General features: G+C 47.0%; 1 long non-coding RNA gene across 1 annotated transcript in view; it reads left to right on the forward strand.

Annotated features, from left to right (window-relative positions):
* The window catches only part of LOC308573154, a 285,151-nt gene that overhangs the window by 238,993 nt on the left and 23,595 nt on the right, over positions 1–22,563 (forward strand). The window lies entirely within an intron of this gene.

Raw genomic sequence — 22,563 nt, forward strand, 5'->3', positions numbered from 1 at the left:
GGAAGCCGCCCAGAGTGGCTGGGGAAACCCAGCCTGATGGGCGGGGTACAAATAAATAAATAAATAAATAATAATAATAATAATAATAATAATAATAATAATAATAATAATAATAATTTTCCAGGGACAGTCCCGGATTTACAGAAGCCATCCCAGTTTCTGATTTGATCTCAGAATGTCCTGCTTTGCCTTAAAGGTAAAGGTAAAGGTAAAGGGACCCCTCACCATTAGGTCCAGTCGTGGCCGACTCGGCCGAGGGAGCCGCGTACAGCTTCCAGCTCATGTGGCCACCATGACTAAGTCACTTCTGGCGAACCAGAGCAGCACACTGAAACGCCGTTTACCTTCCTGCCGGAGCAGTACCTACGGTATTTATCTACTTGCACTTTGACATGCTTTCAAACTGCTAGGTTGGCAGGAGCAGGGGCCGAGCAACGGGAGCTCACCCCGTTGCAGGGATTTGAACCGCCGACCATCTGATCGGCAAGTCCTAGGCTCTGTGGTTTAACCCACAGTGCCACCCGTGTCCTTTTCTTTAGGACAGCCCTATTTTCACTGGAGAAATTTTGGAGGGTATGGAGTTATCCAACCCCCGAGCCGTCTGAAGGCAGCAAAATTAAAAACAGTATTAATATTAAAAACAATATTAAAACAGTTTAGAACAAGTTAGAGTCACAGGAATTGAATGGGTCCTGAAAACAAATATCAAGGGTGTCAAAGGCCAAATCACGACCACAGGCCAGAAATTTCTCTGCTTTATTTTTTTAAAAAATTATTTCTTTCTCAAAATACATATACCGCTTGGTAGCAATAAAAACCTAAAAGGATTTACTGAAAAAATAAAGCAAGGTAAAATTATCAATTATTAAAAACCCATTTAAAACATTCACAAAATAGTTAAAATCAGCAACATGTTAAAAACTAGATTAAAACAGACACCAACTTTCTACATGTTCAGAGAGGCTTGCCTAAACAGAAATATTTTTAGCAGGTGCTGAAAACTGGACAGTGAAGGAGCTTGCCTGATGTAAAGAGGCCAGGAGTTCCAAAGTTTAGGTGCTCTAGACAATTTCATTTGAGAATGTTGGGCTGGGTGTACATTTTTTTAAAAAACCCTAGGTATAAAAGAAATTGTTGCGTGTTGTGTTTTTGTTGAAAGCAGCCCCCTTATCAGGATTTGTGTCAGTATCAGGGTTGCCAGTTCATCAGGGGGGAAAGCTCACGCTGGACAGCTTTTGCAATTTTACCAGCAGTTTGACACACAAAAATCAATTCCAGAGCGAATCTTTTCACAGTGCAACAGTGTTAATAACTCACACTCACCTTATGACAGAGACCAGTTGAAAGGTTGGCAGCTTTGATCAGTGGTGGGTAGCGGGCATTGTGGTGAGAACAGCATTTGGTTGTCCAGAAAAGGACTTTTCAAGATCCGCCATAAATTCCACGATGGAGAAATGAGATGCAGGACCTCTCTTAATTCATGTTGACAATAGGTGGAGCTCTATAACAAATATTCAACTTTAAGGATGTTCTGTGCACTCAGATCAGTTCAGAATTCAGAGTCGCCTTAGGGCGCAGTTTTCCGAACGATACTGCAGAGTATTTGGAGAGAAAAAAACCCCATACATTGCAGCTGTATATGTTGCAGTTGGCATGAGGCAGTTCTGTTCAGGTCCCCATCCCTCGAAATCATTGCCCCAATTCTTCCCCCATCTTTGAGGTCCTCTGGACAACCTATGTATTGGTCATTCACCCTGATTTGCTTAAAATGAAGATTAGAACCATGGACTTGTAGAGCTGGAAGAGACCCATAGAGCCATCTAGTCCAGCCCCTGCAATGCACAAAATCATAGTTCAAAATCCCCTGAAATATGGGCATCCAACCTCTGTCAAAACTGAAGGCGAGTCCATCAGCTTCCATTGTCGAATCAGATCTTGCCGTCAGAACGTTCTTCTTAATGTTTAGCTGGAATCTTCCTTCTTGTAATTTGAATCCATGGGTTTGGATTCTATCCTCTGAAACAAGCTTGCCCCAGCTTGTCAATACCCTTCTTAAAACGTGGTACCCAGAACCGGACACAGGACTCCAGGTGTGGTCTGCCAAATCTGAAGGATGTGAAGAGAATTTGATCATCTGGAATGTTTCAGGACGATCAATTCATTGAAATATGCTCCTTATCGACAGCTTCTGGAACAACTGGTGTCGTGATCATGCTAATTCAAGGTTTGAGTTCTTCTGGCCACTAGAAGCTTGCAGGTGTTCAGTTTTATTATTGATCCTCACTTGATTTCTTCCTAAATGTGCAGCAAAGGGAAAAAAGGATTTCACATTCCAAGTTTCGGAGCTAAACCTCTTCCGGAGGAGAGCTGAGTGTAAGGCCTTAGTTGCAAGCCCTCCAGGTGTCCCTATTTTCCAGGAACAGTCTCAGATTTATAGAAGCCATTCTGGTTTCTGATCTGATCCTGGAATGTCCCGCTTTTCCTTAGGACGGCCCTATTTTCATCGGAGATATGTTGGAGGTCATGGAGTTCTGTGACCCCTTCAATCAAGGAGATAAGTAACTATACAACCTTTAGAAGACATCTGGAAGCAGCCCTGTATAGGGAAGTTTTTCAATGTTTAATATTTATGTTTTTATATATGTTGGAAGCCGCCCAGAGTGGCTGGAGCAACTCAGTCTGATGGGTGGTGTATAATAATAATAATAATAATAATAATAATAATAATAATAATAATGGAATAGGACATCCCTATTTTCATCGGAGAAAAGTTGAAGGGCATGCAATTGCCCTATACAGCTAAAGTACTATCATACCACTTTTGTGGTCCCCCACTAAAGAATTCTGGGAACTGTAGTTCATTAAGGGTGCTGCGAATTCTTATGAGACCCCTGTTTCCTCCACAAAGCTACAATTTTCAGAGTGGTTTCACAATCCCTCTTCCCAGGGAACGCTGGCTATTGCAGCTCTGTGAGGGGAACAGGGGTCTCCTAGCAATTCTCGGCATCCTTAATGAACTACACTTCCCAGGATACTTTGGGGGAAGCCATGGCTATTTAAAGGGGCATGAGACAGCTTTGAATGTATAGCACAGATAAGGGCTTAAGAGAAACAAAATTATAATTAATAATTAATAATAATAATAATAATAATAATAATAATAATAATATATTTATATCCTGCCCAGTTTATTTTTTATCCACAGGTTTAGAGGAAGAGAAAGGGAAAAGGAAAAGCCAAGGGGAGAAAATCATATTGCATTAGTGCTTAAAAAACAAAACAAAAACTTGCATCCCATGGGAAGGATTGGATAGTTTCATGGAATCAGAACAGACACTTGTATCATTGGATGAGCTAATAAGGGATTAGGTGTCATTCAGAGAAAAACGCAGTCTGAATTACTTGAGGAGATCAAAGTGACTTTCAGCAACAAGCAGCACGCTAGCTTGAGAGGCTGCAGAAAGTAAATCACACCAACAACTTCAACAACAACAACAACTTCTTCTTCTTCTTCTTCTTCTTCTTCTTCTTCTTCTTCTTCTTCTTCTTCTTCTTCTCCTCCTCCTCCTCCTCCTCCTCCTCCTCCTCCTCCTCCTCCTCCTCGTAATATTGCTTTCCAGAACCTGTTTTGCTTAACCATTTACCTTCCTGGGTGCTAAAACCACCAGGAGAGCTTAGAAATTAGAAAGCAAACTGCGCGGCAAAGCAGTGTTCTGTTAAACTAGTGGTGCAAAGTCTTCCAAGACAACAATGCCCATTTACACCACAAAGAACTCATAACCCACCAACTTTCAGCAGCCAGAAGCATCATAGCCAGACACTGGAGAGACCTGTCAGGAGTAAGCATGGACCAATGGTACCAAATAGTATGGGAAACAGCCCTACTAGAAAAATTAACCAATAAACTGAAACTGACACGGGGACAAACAGAAGACGCCTTCACCCCGGTATGGCTCCCCTTTATCACATACACAGCCCAACAAGACAATGACAATAATCCACCAACAGTATACAAATCAATATGGCTAACCTGATCCAAAACACCCACCCACCCCACTCACACATGAAAACAAAGATCACCACAGCCAATCACAAACAAACAATCACACCCTAGGCCAACCCCAACCTCTCTCACCACCAAAGGAACACAAGTGAACAACACAAGCAACGCTGACATCAAACTCTACATACATTAAGCATAATAGAAACATCGCCACCCGACCCCCACCCCCATCCATCTTCCCTCCCACCCCCCTTTTTTCCTTTTTTTCCCCTTCTCCCCCTAATGCCTCAACAAATGAAACGGATTTGTAAAAATGTTACATGGAAAAAAAAAAACGAGGCATTACACTTACTTCTGTAAAACAAGAAAATCCTTAATAAAATATATTTTTTTTTAAAAAAACCTAGTGGTGTGAAGTAGGAACACCATCAAAAAAAGGGAAGATGATGCCTCTGCTCAACTATTTTTCCTCCTTCTCTGACTTCCTCTATGTAACTTATCACAAACTCGAATGCCTCATCACCTCATTTGCTTGCCAAGGGAAAGAAGATCTGCTATTAATTTTCTTAGCATTCTGGCACATGACATCATCACTCCTTTGGGGTTTTTTTGGGGGGGGGGGTAAGTCATGGAGCTCCCTGTGCTACCTTTCCATTACACCACTGTGACTAAGGGAAGTCGCCAGGAGCTAATCTCAGCTGCGGAAAAAACACGTTCCCCTCTTTATTTGCGACTCTCTTGGGCGCAGGAATTTAACCTTAATTATTTACAATTTTTGTTTAACCCACAAGAAAGAAGGGCTCTTTCGCTGGCTAGGTTCAATTCTAATCCTTCTAACCTTCTTTGGGGTAGGTTCGCAGGTATGGCAGAAGGAGATAGGATCTGCCCATGTGATGCCCACCTGGTGGAAACTCTAGCTCACATGGCCCTTAAATGTAAAAGGTATGATGATCTCTGCCAACAATTTTTAGACCATCTATGTATTCCAACATGGAAACCAGAGACAGAGGTTATATACTTCTTATTACCGGGAAGAGACCAGGAGCTTACCAAGACAGTAGCTAAGTTCCTATATTTGATTTTTTTGTCGCTGAAATACGCTACAGGATCCTGCCCTTGCTGGAGACCCACAAAGATGAAATAGATTTCTCGCCTCTTCTTGCCTTTGGCAAATGACTGTACAGTTGAAATGGCGACAGGATCACACTGGCCTATTTTTTCTGAATGTTTGTATGTTATGCCAATAAAGGTTTGATGATGATGATGATGGTGGCGACGATTAAGGGAAGCAGGAAAAGGCTGAACCAATTCTTAATGTATGCAGTGCTCCCCCCAAAAGACATTTAGGGGTACTCTCATTTTCCTACTCATATTGAAATCCTGCCCCTGAATGAGGCCAAACTTAGTTTCACAATATGTTTAGCGGTGTGCGTACCTCTGCGTACCCCTCCCCCGAAAAAAGCGGTCTGTAGCACTTCTAGATAGAAGAAACCTACCTTAACTGCAATGCTTTAAAATATATTTTTTGTCTGAATAGATGAGTATATTCATCTGCTGTTAGCAAACCCCTGGGATTGCACCTCCTTTTACAAAAAAAGAGAAAAATTGCATGTTTCCTGAATGTTCCTTTTTTCCCCTTTTTGTTTTAAGGAACACCATTAGCTCTATCCCAATTCCGCTCTGTTTGCCTCTCCACTTATGCCCTCGTTTTTTTGGGTCTATAGTTTGCTCAGCCGGGGGGGGGGGGGCTGAATTGCCTTGAGACCATGCACCACAAAAAGCTCTTGAATAATTTGTGCAACTGAGTGCCAACATGTCCAATGAGCACTTAATAAAATTCCAAATGGATCCCTGGGAAGTAAGGAAGGAGCATGAGAGCAGTGTGCGGACGAATTCCCCCCCATATATCACAGATATCAAATTGCTTCTACCTGGGTTGTTTTTGCTTCGGGCTCAGGTGTGAGAGCCCCTGAGAAACTCTCAGAGGTTGACACAAACAAGGAAACAGTTGTTAAGTCAAGAAGTGCAGTGCACCAGCTCAATGGCTTTTGCTGGCTGGTGGCTGATAGCTATCAAACCTTCCCTTTTCTTTTCTTTTCTTTTCTTGGAATAAATTTCATTAGGTTTTATCAAGAGAAATAATATCAAATATCTTTTTTTTTTGCCCCAAACTAAAACATTGATCTAAAAAGAACATAGAAAAGAAGAGAGAGAAAAGCAAAGCAGGGAAAATAGAAAGAGAGAGAGAGAGAAATAAAGAAGAAATAGACAAGAGAGAAGAAAATAAAGTTCAGAAATTAAAGAACTTCCAATTCTTCGTCTGAGTATATAAGCAATATTTGCTTCTGCCACGCCGGTATAAAGCCACGTTCTGTAAAGAAACATTATCTTCCATCCTCATATTCAAATGTCATTATTTCATTTTCTTTCTCACGCAAATAGTCTATGAGAAGTTTCCAGTGTTCAATAAATGTTAACTACGACTTTTCTCTGATTAAACAGTTTTGCCATCTCAGCTAAGTCTGTTAATTTTAACAGCCTTTCTTCTGTTGTCGGTAGTGACAAGTCCTTCCATCTCTGCTCATATAAAAGTCTCGCTGCTGTAATAACACATTTTCCGAAGTGAATGTGGTCTCTGCAAGTGAACATTGGCTGTGCAAGTATTATTATTATTTACTGAAGCTCTTCAGCCTACAATACAATAAAAATCAGTCTAAATAAAACAGTCTAAACAAAAATAGAATTTAAAACAAGAGCAGAGTGGATAGAAGATGCAAGAAGACAGGAAATAAGGATAATTTAAAAAAAATACGGAAAAGAAAAGAGAGGCGAGAGAAATAAATGAAGAAGGACTTCCAATTCTCCGTCTGTCGATTCTGTATATGGAATATTATTCAAAATATTGTGCAAGTATTATGTATTTAATTATGAAAATATTTATATACCGCTGATCATTTTTTTAAAAAAACACACACACAGCAGTTTACGACAATTGTCCACAAAGCCATACAATGAAAAGCATATGCACGAAGAAAGATAAAATCAGAAATAATGGGAGAGGAGGAGCAGGCAGAACCGCAGCAACATCTGGCTGACACGTCGTCACTAGAAAGCATTCCAGACCCTCCATCGCCCAGAACCTGGCAGGCCTTAAAAGTAGGAGAGTAAAGAGCTCAAAGACAGAGGGCACGTAGCAGCACCCGTATGACGAATGAGGAAGTGGAAGAGACAGGGGTGGAGATTCACTTGGGACCAGACCATTATCCAAGAGGCCGGGGGTTCTATAGTCTCTCTCTGTAAAGTTGGAAATAAAAAAGGATAGTAAGAAACTTTTCCTTGTCTTTATACTTTCCTGGACAACCAGCCAGATGCTCCTTACAGCCTCCTGACAATTGCACTCTTCGGGACCCGCATAAGCCGGATGGAATAGTAAAGTTTTCAACAGGCATTTAAAAGCAGAAACTAAACTATGGTTACCAGATTTCCCCCCCCCCCCAATGAATCCGGGGACACTTTTCAACTTCAATAGATTTTGCATGGGGTAAGGAAAAGGTAAAGGGACCCCTGACCATTAGGTCCAGTCGTGGCCGACTCTGGGGTTGCGGCGCTCATCTCGCTTTATTGGCCGAGGGAGTCAGCGTACAGCTTCCGGGTCATGTGGCCGGCATGACTAAGCCGCTTCTGGTGAACCAGAGCAGCGCACATAAACGCCGTTTACCTTCCCGTCAGAGCGGTACCTATTTATCTACTTGCACTTTGACCTGCTTTCGAACTGCTAGGTTGGCAGGAGCAGGGACCGAGCAACGGGAGCTCACCGCGTCACGGGGATTCGAACCACCAACCTTTTGATTGGCAAGTCCTAGGCTCTGTGGTTTAACCCACAGCGCCTGATCTGTAAATCCAGGGACTGTCCCCGGGAAACGGGGACGTCTGGTAACCTTAAACTAAGCCATTCCTGGGATTGTGGCTGCTGACAGCTTCTAGGAGCCACAGGTGGGAGCTGACTGCAGGTTGGGGGCCAAAGGTGGACAAACTACCCCAGAAGGAGCACAATGCGTATCCCACCAGAGGTAAACCCCTCCCCTAACACCTCACATACTCTGACTCTACATTACAAGCAGCTGTTTTGGTCCTGAGGGACTGGTATGTGGTTTTTGTTGTTGTTGTTGTTCTTGCTCTGCTGTGATTTCCCCTTCCCTTTCCTCCTAGTATTTTTCAACACTTCCCATCGGGTGAGATTGTCAAACACAGTTCCCACTGTGCCATTTCAAAAGGGCGCATTAAACTTGCATTGCTGGATATGGGATCTCTTGTCCATCTCCGGAAATGTGCAAAGGATCCCTGTTGAGGAGCTGTTGGCTACTGCAGGGGGTTAAAACGTTATTGATGTATCTGGTGGAGAGCTGAGATGTTATTTTCCTCTGCAGAGAGCACTTCTCCCGGTTTTTAACTAACAGGCTGGAACTAAACATCCCTCGAACCCCGATGAATTGTCCGCCACTCTCAAGGGAAAGCAAGGCATGTAAACAGATTTAACGCTGTGAGTGAGAAATAAAGATAAAGGCTCTCCAAGGGAGAAAAGTGAATTTGGAATGCATCTAACACAGAAGGACGAGTGTCTCAATAATGGATTTCTCCTGTCTGAACTCTGCCCAGATGCAAAGGACCAGCTCTGAAGCCTTCTCCTTTCTCAGCCCAAGGGCCACATTTCGTTCTGGGGAACCTTCCAGGGCCCGCTTTGCACAGTAGAATTGTAGAGTTGGAAGGGACTATGAAGGTCATCTTTGTTCATGGAGTTTTCTTGGCAGGGATACTGGAGTGGCTTGCCGGTTCCTGCTCCAGGTGGATCACGTTTGGTCAAAACTCTCCACTATGACCTGTCCATCTTGGGTGGCCCTGCATGGCATAGCTCATAGCTTCTCTGCCACAGCAAGGCAGTGATCCATGAAGGAGAAAGCCATGGTTTTCCCAGTAGTGATGTATGGAAGTGAGAGCTGGACCATAAAGAAGGCTGATCACTGAAGAATTGATGCTTTTGAATTATGGTGCTGGAGGAGACTCTTGAGAGTCCCATGGACTGCAAGAAGATCAAACCTCTCCATTCTGAAGGAAATCAGCCCTGAGTGCTCACTGGAAGGACAGATCCTGAAGCTGAGGCTCCAATGCTTTGGCCACCTCATGAGAAGAGAAGACTCCCTGGAAAAGACCCTGATGTTGGGAAAGATGGAGGGCACAAGGAGAAGGGGATGACAGAGGACGAGATGGTTGGACAGTGTTCTCGAAGCTACAAACATGAGTCTGACCAAACTGCGGGAGGCAGTGGAAGACAGGAGTGCCTGGCGTGCTCTGGTCCATGGGGTCACGAAGAGTTGGACACGACTAAAAAACAACAATATGAAGGTCATCTGGTCCAACCTCCTGCAATACAGGAATCCTTTGCTCAATGTGGGGCTCGAACCCACAACCCTGAGATTAACAGTCTCATGCTCTACACACCACACACACACACACACACACACACACACACACACACACACACACTATGCTCTCTCTTTGGATAGAATTGATGGATACTGAAATGTTATTATGATGTTTGCTCCCATTCAGTCATAAAAAACTGGTTTTCACAAGGAAAGCTGCAGGGGAAACTTCTCAGTTCCATGTCTAGAAGCACGCGACAAGCAGAAAACCCCTTGGACCCATGTTTTTTAGGCATAGGACAAGTGGATGACCCCTAAAGGTCCACAACATCTGGAGGGGAGGAGGTTGGAGAAGGCTGCTCTAAACCAGGGTTTCCCAAAAATGGGTCTCCAGCTGTTGTCGGACTACAACTCCCATCATCCCTAAGAACCAGTGGTCAGGGATGATGGGGACTGTAGTCCAAAGACAGCTTGGGACCCAAGTTTGGGAGACCCTACTCTACCCAATATGTTGACACGTAGCAGGAAGGCATTCCTGGTGAAATTGTTCATGCAAGGATTGGGCTAAGCAGGTCCGGCCTTCACAATTCAGCTTCCTCTCAACGTTTTGATGTTGTAGATCCCACACTTGGATACAGGACTCTTGGTTTGAGGAAAACAGGCATAAAACTATAAAATTCTGCATGGGGTAGAAAAAGTGGACAGAGAAGTTTTTTTCTCCCACTCATATTACGCGAGAAGGCCTGGACCTCCAAGGAAGCTGAACGTTCAAAGACAGCACAGATAAAAGAAAGCGTTTCTGTATATAGTGCATAGTTAAACTACTTCCCAGGAGCAGGAGGACAGTGGTTTGCAGAGGAGCACAGTTCAGAAGGCAGAAGCTGGGAAATACTGGATGGGGAACAGCTAGCAGAAGAAACACTAGAAGAGAGAGAGAGTTAACAGATTCACAGTCTCTGGATAGCATCCACCCCTCCTTCTCCAAAGTCACAGAGAGCTCGGAAAGCGGCAGAACAGAAAGCTCAGAGGCTACAAGTTCAGATTACAAAATGTAGGAGTGACATAGATTAATAGGGACTGTGCTGGTCCCGTGGGTTAACCGAGAAGCGAGGTCCAAGTCCAGTCTGAGGTCAAAGGTTCAATATGGAGGCAGTCCGTCAAAGTTGAAGCTGGGTGCAGGGCAGGGAGCCGGGTGAGGTCAAGAGCTCCGGCAGGAAAGCAGGACAGGGTTCAGGCAGGAACTGGCTACCAACAATGTTGCTCCACAACTTGGGACTGGGGCTGGCTGGCTTTTATCTGCCCCAAGGCATAGGGTGGCCTCGATCCTCAGATGACTCACCTCTTCTGGCCCGGAGGCGATCACTCCTCCTGCGGGAACTTAGTTCCCTCTGCCTCTCTGCCCTGAGCCTCTGCAGCTCAGGAGAGGCTGGAGGGTTACCGGACCCAGAGGCAACCTCACCTTCCTCTGACGAGGCTGAGGGTGGAGCACCTGCAGGCAATGGGTCCTCCATCACCTCAGGAGCCAGAGCAGAGTCAGCTGGTGCCTGCACCTGAGGATCCAGCACAGGTGAGGACCCTTCAGGCTCATGCCCCAGCCCCGGCTCAGCTGGTTCTGGAGGCGGGGGGTCCTGTGCAGGCTGGGATTCCTCAGGTTCAGCATCCAAATCTGAATCCCAGGCCATCACAGGGATGGAAGGGAGATGACCTTAATTGGGAGCACCACCATTCCGGTTAGAAGCTTTCTTTCGTCCTTCGCTGTGTTTATTCAAGAAACTTAACTGGTAAGAATTCCCTTTCGTTTGATCTGTTCATTTATGGCCACGGGGGAGGAAGCCGATTTCCCGAAGCCTGACGGGACAAGTTGCTAGCCACACTCGGAGGCAATAATGGTCCTGAGTACCAGTTGCAGAAAACCACAGATCCTTTGTACTCAGATCCTGCTTGCAAGCTTCCCGCCGGCGTCTGGTTGACGACCGTGAGAACAGGATTAGAAGGGCCATTGGCCTGATCCAACAGATCTTTTCTTAGGGTCTTGTGTCCCCCCCCCCCCTTGTCTCTAGCTCTCAAGTGTGTAAATGCACATTCCTAAACACTGGGGTGTCATGCAACACAGTGTCTTATATCACACATACTGGGCAGCAGCTGAGGTAGGTTTCCTTCTCCTTGAGATCTGAATGAGGTGTGGCTGTGCAGGACTTGGACCGGTGCCTGAATGCAGTGGTGGGATGGATGGAGGCCAATAAGCTGAAGCTGAATCCCAGCAAGGAAGAGGCTCCATGGGTGGGTAGCTCCTGGGTCCCAGAATTGGGTAGAAAAACTGTTCTGGATGATGTTACACTGCAGGAGCAGGTTTGTGGCTTGGGGGTGCTCCTTGATCCATCATTCATTCATTCATTCATTCATTCATTCATTCATTCATTCATAATATTTCTTACCCCAAGGTTCCTATTGTATGGAATAGCAGAAAGCAAGTTTACTTCATCTTCCATATGATAGCCTGGCTTCAGATATCTGAAGATGGCTCTCAGACTCCTCTTCTCCAGGCTGTGATGGCCTGGGACTTGGGCTCAGACTCGGAACCAGAGGAGTCTCAGTCTGCACTGGATCCTTTGCCTCAGGCGGCATCTGCACCTAGTCTGGGGCCTGATTCTGAAGAGCCCCAGTCTGCACAGGTTCCCCTGCAACAAGCACCAGCTGGGCCGAGTCAAGGGCCTGAGCCTGCCCTGGCTCCAGATGTGGGGATTACATCGTTACCTTCAGCTGGGCCATTACTTACAGCTGCTCCACTACCAGTTGGGTCAGGGGAGGCTGAGGCGGCCTCTGGGTCTAGTAACCCATCGACACCTCCTGAGCTGCAGAGACTGAGGTCTGAGAGAAGGAGAGACCTGCGTACTCGCAAGATGAGTGCTCACCTTCGGGCAAGACAGGGAGGTGAATCACCGGGGGATCAGGACTGGCCGTTACCCCGACAAAGATAAACACTGTCAGACCCCGCCCCAGGTTGCAGGTGCGACATTGCTGTTTGCTAGAACCTACCTGAGACACCGTGCCTGACCTTGCCTGGTTTCCTGCCTGTGTCCTGCCTTGGTCCTGTTGGACTGGCTCCTCGCGGAACCCTTGGATTCAGGACCGGACCTGGACCGTGTTACTCGGGTTACCCCCGGGCCCAGCACATAGGCTAAACAAACATACCAAGCTCCCTCAACCAGGGAACCAGGGGTGGAGGAAGGGGGCGTGGTGGGGGTGGGCTGCCCCGGGTGTCACCACTGAGGAACATGACAAAATGCTGGGCGGCACTCACCACAGGGCCTGCAGCGTGCCCGAGCCACGCTTCTCCCCTGGGAGAGATGCGGTGGCTTGGGTGAGCGCAGGCTCTGCTCTGCCCAAACGGTCTGCCCGCTGCCCCCCCAGCTGTAGGGTGGCTGAGTGGGAGGAGGCAGGCAGACTCTGGAGGCCCCACCCTATGGTTGGCTTGCCCTGTTCCTGGGCGTGCCGCCCCAGGCGCCCAAGCGGCTTCCTCCGCCGCTGCCCTCAACCATGCCTTGTAAGGCTTGGCTTCCAGACCCTCCTATCATGCAAGCTAAGATGCCGAAGCGTTTTTGAGAGAGCTCTTTTAAAAACAACAAAAGCGCGTTCTGATGCAGAGATGTGGGAAAGACAGCTGAATATTAGGGGGGTGGGGAAATGAGGAATTGGCAAAATCAACAGATGTGCTGCCAAGTTACAAGATTGCTCTGCAACCTGCACATCTACTTCTGCCGAAGAAGAGCCCCTGTGTGTGTGCGTCTGCACTGACTTGCTATGGATGGAGCACATTCATGAACTCACCCATCAGCATGAGGGATGGTGAACTCAGTGCTGGATTTATGTATTAGCTAAACAAGCTATAGCTTAGTGCCCCACTTTCTTGAGGGCCCCCCAAAAATATTAAAGGGAAAAAACCCCACTGGATGTACATTTCCAAAATATAAGATAAAAAACAAAATAAATCTACATACAGCAACAGTGTTTTGTGTTGTGTAGGCTCCTATGAGGTAAGTCATGGGCCCCGCCTGCTAGCCTGCTCCCTCAAATATCACTGGTTTGCTCATTTCTATGTACAGTGGTTCCTTGGGTTAAGTACTTAGTTCATTCTGGAGGTCCGTTCTTAACCTGAAACTGTTCTTAACCTGAAGCACCACTTTAGCTAATGGGGCCTCCTGCTGCCGCCGTGCTGCTGGAGCCCGATTTCTGTTCTCATCCTGAAGCAAAGTTCTTAACCTGAAGCACTATTTCTGGGTTAGTGGTGTCTGTAACCTGAAGCATATGTAACCTGAAGTGTATGTAACCCAAGGTACCACTGTATAGGATGCCTACATTCTACATGGACTGGTTGCTGGTCAGTTCAACAATTACTTTGATAAAATACATATTTTGTTATGTGCAAATTACCATATAGCATATATTCAACACAAGAAACAGCGACAATTTGTTGTTGACAAAGGACAGCTGGAGATATAAAGGGCCCCATTACCTTCAGTAGCTTAGGGGCCTCCTCAAACCTAAATCCGGCCCTGGGTGAACTCAACAACTTGGCTGTTTACTGCGCTTGTGTTGGTTGTACAGTTCAGGCATGTGCTTTGAGTGAGAACTATGCTGAGCAGGGTGTGGTGCGAAGGCATGTGAGGTTGCCACCAGCAGGAGTTGAGCTGGCCAGTACCTGGATGGGAAACCTCCATGGATTCATACCCATTCTGCCTTTGGTTCCTTGATGGAGAAAGGTGGGCTATAAGAACATAAGAAGAGCTTGCTGGATCACACCAATGGCCCATCGAGTCCATCACCCTGCTCTCACAGTCGCCAGTTAGATGCCTATGGAAACCCACAAGTGGGATTTGAGCACAAGAGGAGTCTATCCTCCTGTGGTTTCCAGCAACTGGTCTTCAGCTCTCCGAGAGAAGGCTAGCCATTTAGAACCAGTGAAGGACCAGGTGCGTAGCCTGGGAGTCATTTTGGACTCACAGCTGTCCATGGAGGCGCAGGTCAATTCTGTGTCCAGGGCAGCTGTCTACCAACTCCATCTGGTACACAGGCTGAGACCCTACCTGCCCGCAGACTGCCTCACCAGAGTGGTGCATGCTCTAGGTATCTCCCGCTTAAACTACTGCAATGCGCTCTACGTGGGGCTACCTTTGAAGGTGACTCGGAAACTACAGCTAATCCAGAATGCAGCAGCTAGACTGATGACTGGGAGCGTCCGCCGAGACCACATAACACTGGTCTTGAAAGACCTACATTGGCTCCCAGTACGTTTCTGAGCACAATTCAAAGTGTTGGTGCTGACCTTTAAAGCCCTAAACGGCTTCGGTCCAGTATGTTGGAATTCTGCTTGGGTCAGAGGAATGTGCCACAGCGTAGGCACCGGCAGATATTCCTGTCGACCTCCCCGCGTCTCCACTCTGCTGATAAGCAGGCGAGGTCCCGGCGATTCATCTCAGATGTGTGAGAGGAACACACCGTTCACCCTCTCTCCCCTTTGGTGTCCCCAAGGAGGGGAAAGAAGCAGACAGAAAACTATTTACATCTTTTATTTCTGTCTCTCATATCAGTACAGAGAAACACGTCTGCACTCGACAACAGCAAGAAGAAACTCCACCCATGTACTTCCAGTACAGGTCATATGACACACACACTGAGCTAACATCCGGTGCTCAGTTCAGATTGGACTGCCCCTTTGTTTCCATGGCAACAGTCACAAACATCCTGTCTGGCTTTCCAGCCACAAGCAGCTGACTGAGCTGCTGGAGCCTTTGCTTGCTGCAGCATTGGTGCTTTATGGTAACATACTCCCCCTAAAGTATCAATGCGTGCTGCGAGCAAAGCGTCATCCAGAGAAGAAAACAAACAGTTGTTATACTTATAACATTCCCCTGTTGTTTCAGTTCCACCCTTGGAACTACCCGCCACTGGTTTTACCAATGTACCTCTCTGGTTGTGTGACTTCGCATTTCCTTGGTTAACAACTCTCTGTTGTGCCTTTGTCTCTGACTCAGACACAGCTTCAATCTTTCCTTGATCGTTTACAACAGCAACATATGCAAGGTTAGCAAAATCCTTTGAATACCTCTTGGGTGGTACACCCTTCGTTGCTCTCTCAGATCTTCGTAAGATCTGCTGCTCTTCTCTGCTTTCTGGTTCAGCCTCTGAACACTCTGGAGAACCAGTACTAAGCTTAATCAGTGGTTTATCCTCCTTTTCTGAGGGTCTAGTCATTATTTGAGATTTCCTCTCAATAACTGTGACAACTGAGCTGTCTGAGCTATCAGTGTCATCATCATCAGTACCACTGTAATCTGTGACATCAGAAAAATCATCATCATCATCATCAGAATCATCTGTGGAAAAAGTGTGAACAATCACTCTCTCCTGTTCAGGAGCACTCTCTAGAAACTTTGTGAGAATCACCTGACCAGATTCAGACAAAATTACTCTGTAGAGACCTTTTTCATAACCCACAAAGATGCCTCTGGCATTCTTTACCCCACTTGGAGCTTCTGTTCTCACATGAGACCCGAAAACCTTGAAATAGGCAACAGAAGGTTTTCTATTAAACAGCTTCTCAAAAGGAGAACATCCCAACTCTGTTGAGACTTTTCTCAACCACACATGAAGATAGGACGCTAGAGATTCGGCCCAATAATCATGTGGTAAATGTGAACTCAGCAATTGCGCATGCATCCCCTTTTGCAATTCTTTGTTCACCCTAACACAGACACATTTCTTCCATGCTTCTTCGGAAGTAGCAAGTTTGTGTCTCATTCCTTTCTCATCCAGGAACCTCTGGAAATCCTGTAAAAGAAAAACTGGCTTGTCATCTGTGAAAAGACAATCAATGTTAGCATCATGCATACTTTTAACCTTGTCACAAAACTCCTGAAACTTTTCTAAAGTTTCCTGCGGTTTCTTCATCAAGTAAACCCAAGAATAATTAGTGTAACAATCAACACACACAAGGTAGTATTTTGCACCGCCTCTAGATTGTTCTAGAGGACCAATCACATCAGCAAACACCCGCTGAAAAGCTCTGTGGACCTTCTTGGTCACCTTCTTGGTGTCCACACTGGTCACACCTGCAAGAGAAATTTCATTAGAATCAGAAGTATTACATTTCATGTAATCACTTTGATCAAAAGTCAACAAATACAGTCCATCTTTCTCTTTGGCAGTAAGAAACAGTTCTCTATCTTTGTAGATCTTGCATCTTTTAGCATCATAGTACAGTTTTAGTCCCTTCTTTGCAATCTGCGAAGCACTCAGCAGACTAAATTTCAGTTCTGGAACTAGGTAAACATCGCTTATAGTCAAGTTCAGACTCTCAAGATACACAGTTCCAATTCCGGTCGCTTCCAGTTCTTGACCGTTGGCTTGTTTCACAGTGAAGCTTTGCTTCCTCAACGTCGAAAACAGTTCTCTGTGTGGGCAGAGATGCTTCGTGGCGCCGGTATCGATTATGAATGCGTTCCCAACATCTGGCGTGGTTCCTTTCGCCATCATCGCCTTTGCAGGTTTCAACTGGCTGTTGGTACGGCTTTTGCTTGACGCCTCAGGCTTCGTAGAGCTGTTCTTGGCTCCTTTTGACTGTCGCGGCTTCCTACAATTTCGCTGTAGATGCCCAGTCTGTCCACAATTATAGCATCGGACGGCACTCAATGCTACGGCATGCTCTGAGGTAGCACCACCAGTGGGAAGATTTGAACTCTGTTCTTGCCTCCCTCTGTCTTTCACTTCCAGTGCAGCAAGTCTGCCGTGTTCGTTCAGGACCACAGCACACACTCTTTCCGCGGTTAGCTGCGCGGCAGGTAGGGAACCAAGCTGACTGGCAACAACCTTGTAGGTGCGGCTAAGGCTGTTTATCATCATGAAGCAAAACACTTCCTCCTGTAGACGGAAATCGCGTTCCACCATCTGTTGACGCAGAAACTTCATCTCTGTCAGGTGCGCTTGAACATCTCCATCAGGCGCTAATCTCAGATTGGTCAACTTCTCAAAATACAGCAACGCTGAAGAACCAGCATCTCTCTGATGCGTTGTACGCAGCGCGTTCCAAACCTCTTGCGCAAATTCCAAATGCTGTATATGCACCAGTTGATCATCTGAGACGCACAGAATTATAGCAGTCCTAGCCTTCACATTCTGTGACTCCCAAGCACGCGTTGGTGCTGCTGGGATGGGATTCTCAATCACCCCAAACAGTCTCTGATTTTGCAGCAGGGCCTTCATCTTTACAGACCAAGATGAATAATTGTCATTGGTCAGGAGGGGTGGAGAAGGCAAGCCTCCCCCCTTCTTAGCATCCATTTTGAGTCCTTGCACTGACTCTAAAACACAAGCCTCTAAAATCCAATAGCTGGCTTGTTTACACTCTTGACACCTGGCAACTCTGACACTGGCTGCGTTGGAAAGTCCCTTCCAGCAGTTCGTGAGGACCTAGTCATAACAAAACTTTGTTTTCGCCTCTCTGAGGCATAGTCTGACTGTCCAGCCCTCTCGATTAACTTTCCATTTCTCCTGTCTGAGGCACAGCCTTCTGAAGGACGTTGCTTAGCAACAGCGCATTCCTTTCCTCGGACAGGAAACCACAAAAATGCCTGGTATGCAGGCCTCTTCTAAGTTGGAGCTGCTTTCCCACACTTCGCTCTCCGTGAAGCAGAGAATGAATCAATCTGCATTCACTCTTCTAAGCCCTTAAAAGTCTCATACCTTGAGCATCGGCTTGGCTGTCAGCTTCTTCTGGTCAGCTTCTGGCTGCAGAGAATCAGCCTCTCAAATCAGGCTTCCATGGAGCAGAGGAGGACAATTCACCAGCCTCTCATGCAGATGTCCGATGGATCGAAGAAAACAGCAACCATCCGAAGGCTGCCACTATTGGAATTCTGCTTGGGTCAGAGGAATGTGCCACAGCGTAGGCACCGGCAGATATTCCTGTCGACCTCCCCGCGTCTCCACTCTGCTGATAAGCAGGCGAGGTCCCGGCGATTCATCTCAGATGTGTGAGAGGAACACACCGTTCACCCTCTCTCCCCTTTGGTGTCCCCAAGGAGGGGAAAGAAGCAGACAGAAAACTATTTACATCTTTTATTTCTGTCTCTCATATCAGTACAGAGAAACACGTCTGCACTCGACAACAGCAAGAAGAAACTCCACCCATGTACTTCCAGTACAGGTCATATGACACACACACTGAGCTAACATCCGGTGCTCAGTTCAGATTGGACTGCCCCTTTGTTTCCATGGCAACAGTCACAAACATCCTGTCTGGCTTTCCAGCCACAAGCAGCTGACTGAGCTGCTGGAGCCTTTGCTTGCTGCAGCATTGGTGCTTTATGGTAACACAGTATACCTGAAGGAACATCTCCACCCCCATCGTTCTGCCCGGACACTGAGGTCCAGCGCCGAAGGCCTTCTGGCAGTTCCCTCATTGCAAGAAGCAAAGCTACAGGGAACCAGGCAGAGGGCCCTTTCGGTGGTGGCGCCCGCCCTGTGGAATGCCCTCCCATCGGATGTCAAGGTGATGGACAACTACCTGACATTCAGAAGACATCTTAAGGCGGCCCTATTCAGGGAAGCTTTTAATGTATGATATTTTAGTGTTTTTTGGTTTCTGTGGAAGCTGCCCAGAGTGGCTGGGGAAACCCAGCCAGATGGGCGGGGTACAAATAATAAATTATTATTATTATTACTACTGCCTCTGGCCACAGAGGCAGAACACAGCTTTCACAGCTAGTAGTCATCAATTGCCTTATCCTCCATGAATTTGTTCAGTCATCTAGTTTGCTGGCCATCACTGCCTCCAGTTGGAGGGAGTTCCATAGTTTTAACCATGCACTACACGAAGAAGTACTTTCTGTTACCTGCCCTGAATCTTGCAACATTCACCTTCATTGGATATCCACAAGTTCTAGTGTTATGAGAGAGGGAGAAAAACTTTTCTATATCCACCTTCTCCATGACATGCGTAACTGTCATAAACATTGTATATAAGGAAATTCATAAACAAATCATTTACCTTCCTATATACAGTGGTACCCCGCAAGACGAATGCCTCGCAAGACGGAAAACCCACTAGACGAAAGCGTTTTCCGTTTTGGAGGCGCTTTGCAAAACGAATTTCCCTATGGGCTTGCTTCGCAAGACGAAAGCCCATAGGGAAATCTCCGGGACAGCGGGGAAGCACAGCGCTTCTTCCCCACTGTCCTCAGACCTCCTCCGAAGGCTGGCGGTGGGGCGGAAAGCCCTTCTCCCCGCGCCAGCCTTCGGAAGGCTGCTCCGAAGGCTGGCGGTGGGGCGGAAAGCTCTTCTCCCCACGCCAGCCTTCGGATGGCTGTCCTGAAGACTTGCGGTGGGAGGAGGGTTTTCCTTCCCACCGCCAACATTCAGAATGCTGTTCTGAATGTTGGCGGTGGGGAGGAAAACCCTCCTCCCACCGCAAGCCCCGGGAACAGAGGAGAAGCGCTGCGCCCCTTCCCCTCTGTTCCCGTACCTGTCCTGAAGGCTTGCGGTGGGGAGAAAAGCCCTTCTCCGCACCGCCAGCCTGGCAAGCGGTTTCCATAGGAACGCATTAATTGATTTTCAATGCATTCCTATGGGAAACCGTGCTTCGCAAGACGAAAAACTTGCAAGAAGAAAAAACTTGCGGAACGAATTAATTTCATCTTGCGAGGCACCACTGTATGTACATTATAATGCTATCGTCACCCAATTGGGTTGTAGCAACACAACACAATTCCTGCTACTTTTTTGGCCAATGAAATGTCTTATGCTAGATCATAGTTTGGGAGGTTCCCTTGTAGATAAAATCCCCCAGGAGAGCCCTGGTCTCATCCTCACCCCCAAATGATCTGCAGATGATCTTCCCTATGACTGCATATGGCCCAGAACAGATAATTGATGGTGGAATCATAGAATCATAGAACTGTAGAGTTGGAAGGGAACCCAAGGGTTATTTAGTCCAACCCCCTGTAACGCAGGAATTCTCCCCGCAGTTGTCCCTGGCTGGGCTCGAACCACCAACCTTCTGGTTACCAGCCAGGTGCACTGACCCATTAGGCCACCTTGGGTTTTTATACTGAACCAAGCCATTGATCCATCTTGCTTGGTATTCTCTGCCCTGATTGGCTGTGGCTCGTCAGTATTTTGGACATGAGTCTGTCTCTTTCTCTCTCTCGGTCCTACCTGGAGATGTTGTGGATCAAACCCGAGACCTTCTGCACCCACGGCAGATGCTCTTCCAGCGAGCTGTGGCTCTTATCTTGCTCAAACCACTGGCCTCTCTGCGCTTCGTTTGAGAACCGGGAGATGCCACCCAGAAGGTCAGAAGCAATTTGTTTCCCTACAGTGCCTGCATTCCTGCTCCCCGGGAGAGGGTGATCGATTGCCTTAATAAAAGACAAAATTAATCCGAGTTGCTCTCCGAGAGAAGGCTAGCCATTTAGAAGCTTGCCTGGGCCAAATTAGCAGAACGGGTATTAATATATTCCCGTGATTATAATCAGCCAGGAAGAGTCTGAACGCCTGCCAGAGCCTCTTTGGCACGTCTTCGCGCTTCGGAAAATGAACATGAATCAGTTCCTTTTTGCAGATATTCTTTAATTTGCGGCTTGGACGATGGAGACGGGGATGACAACACTGATAGGGCACCGTTTGAAGCTGATCTCATGGAACAAGTGACAGACACAGTAACCTTGGCACGGAAGGTATTTCGGAAGAGACTATTCCCTGAGACAGGGGACGGGGGACATTTTTCAGCCTAGAGTGCCACATTCTCTTCCAATGAACCTTCCAAGGGCCGCTTGCTAGTGGTGAGAGGGGCCAGAGCCACAAGCAGGCGAGGCAATGAATGCAAATCTTACCTCTGTACGGCAGGCACTCACACGTCCTTCCCTAGCCTCCATCTATTCTCAGAGTTGAGGCACAAATCCAAAGTAGAGTGTGGTCAGGAGAGAGTGTGTGCGGCCTGGGGAGGGTACTGAGGGCCATATAGAGAGACCCAGAGGGCCGCCTAAGGGGTCCAGGCCTGAGGTTCCCCCAGTGGCGTAGCGTGGGTTGTCAGCACCTGGGGCAAGGCAAGTAATTTGCGCCCTCTAACCCGTGGATTTGCGCCCCCTAACCCGTGGATTTGCACCCCCTAACCCTAACCCCCAGATGTTGCGCCCGGTGCGGCTGGCCCCCCCTGCACCCCCACGCTACGCCACTGGGTTCCCCATCTCTGCTCTGCTAGGAAAGAAGGCTGCAATCCTAACCACACGTACCTAGGAGTAAGCCCCACTGAATTCAGTAGGGGTCACCACTTTAGTCCTAGCCCCACCCCCCAAGAATCCTGGGAACTGTAGTTTGTTATGGGTGCTGAAAGCGGCGAGGAGACCCTCATCCCCCCTCAATCCCTTTTCCCAGTCAACTCTGAGGATTGTAGCTGTGCAGAGGCAAAAGCATGCCCTCCAGCATTTCTCCGATGAAAATTGGGACATTCTGTTGTACACCAGGAAGCTTCTCCCGTGTTTGATTTCTCCAAACTCATAGGTGTCTATACACAGATACGTACATCTGTCACCTTGAGCCAATTGCAACCTCTCAGCCTAACCTACCTCACAGGACTGTTGTAAAGGAAAAAAAGGGTGTGAGGGAAGGGATCGTGTGCAACGCCTTCAACTGGGATATTAAGAATGGAAGCTGTGAGAATGATCAGGAACATACCAGAGATTAAATCCTGTTGAACTCAGTGGGACTTATTTCTGAGTAAAAACACTTAGGATTGCAATGCAAGGCTGCCCAGTTACATGGGAGTAAGTTCCACTGAACACAGCGGGACTTACTTCTCGGTAGGCACCGTGTGGCGCCATTTACGATAAAGGAATAGTCACTCCAAGCATTTCCTTAAAAATGGCTGGCTGCTGAAACATAGCAGTTAAAGGATTCACAATGGATTGGTGACATTTTCCTTCAAAAGCATAGGAAGGCCTTCGTATGCCGCCTTCACCATTTCCTTCATTTGGTGCAGGGATTTTATTTTCAGTATAAACAGGACTCCATTTTTCACCTACACACACCCACCCAAACCCACCCACACACCCACCACTTTTAATTGTTCTCCAAGATGTGGATGGG

Source organism: Podarcis bocagei (genome assembly GCF_964188305.1).
Source record: "Podarcis bocagei genome assembly, chromosome: 14".
NCBI classification, from domain to species: domain Eukaryota; kingdom Metazoa; phylum Chordata; class Lepidosauria; order Squamata; family Lacertidae; genus Podarcis; species Podarcis bocagei.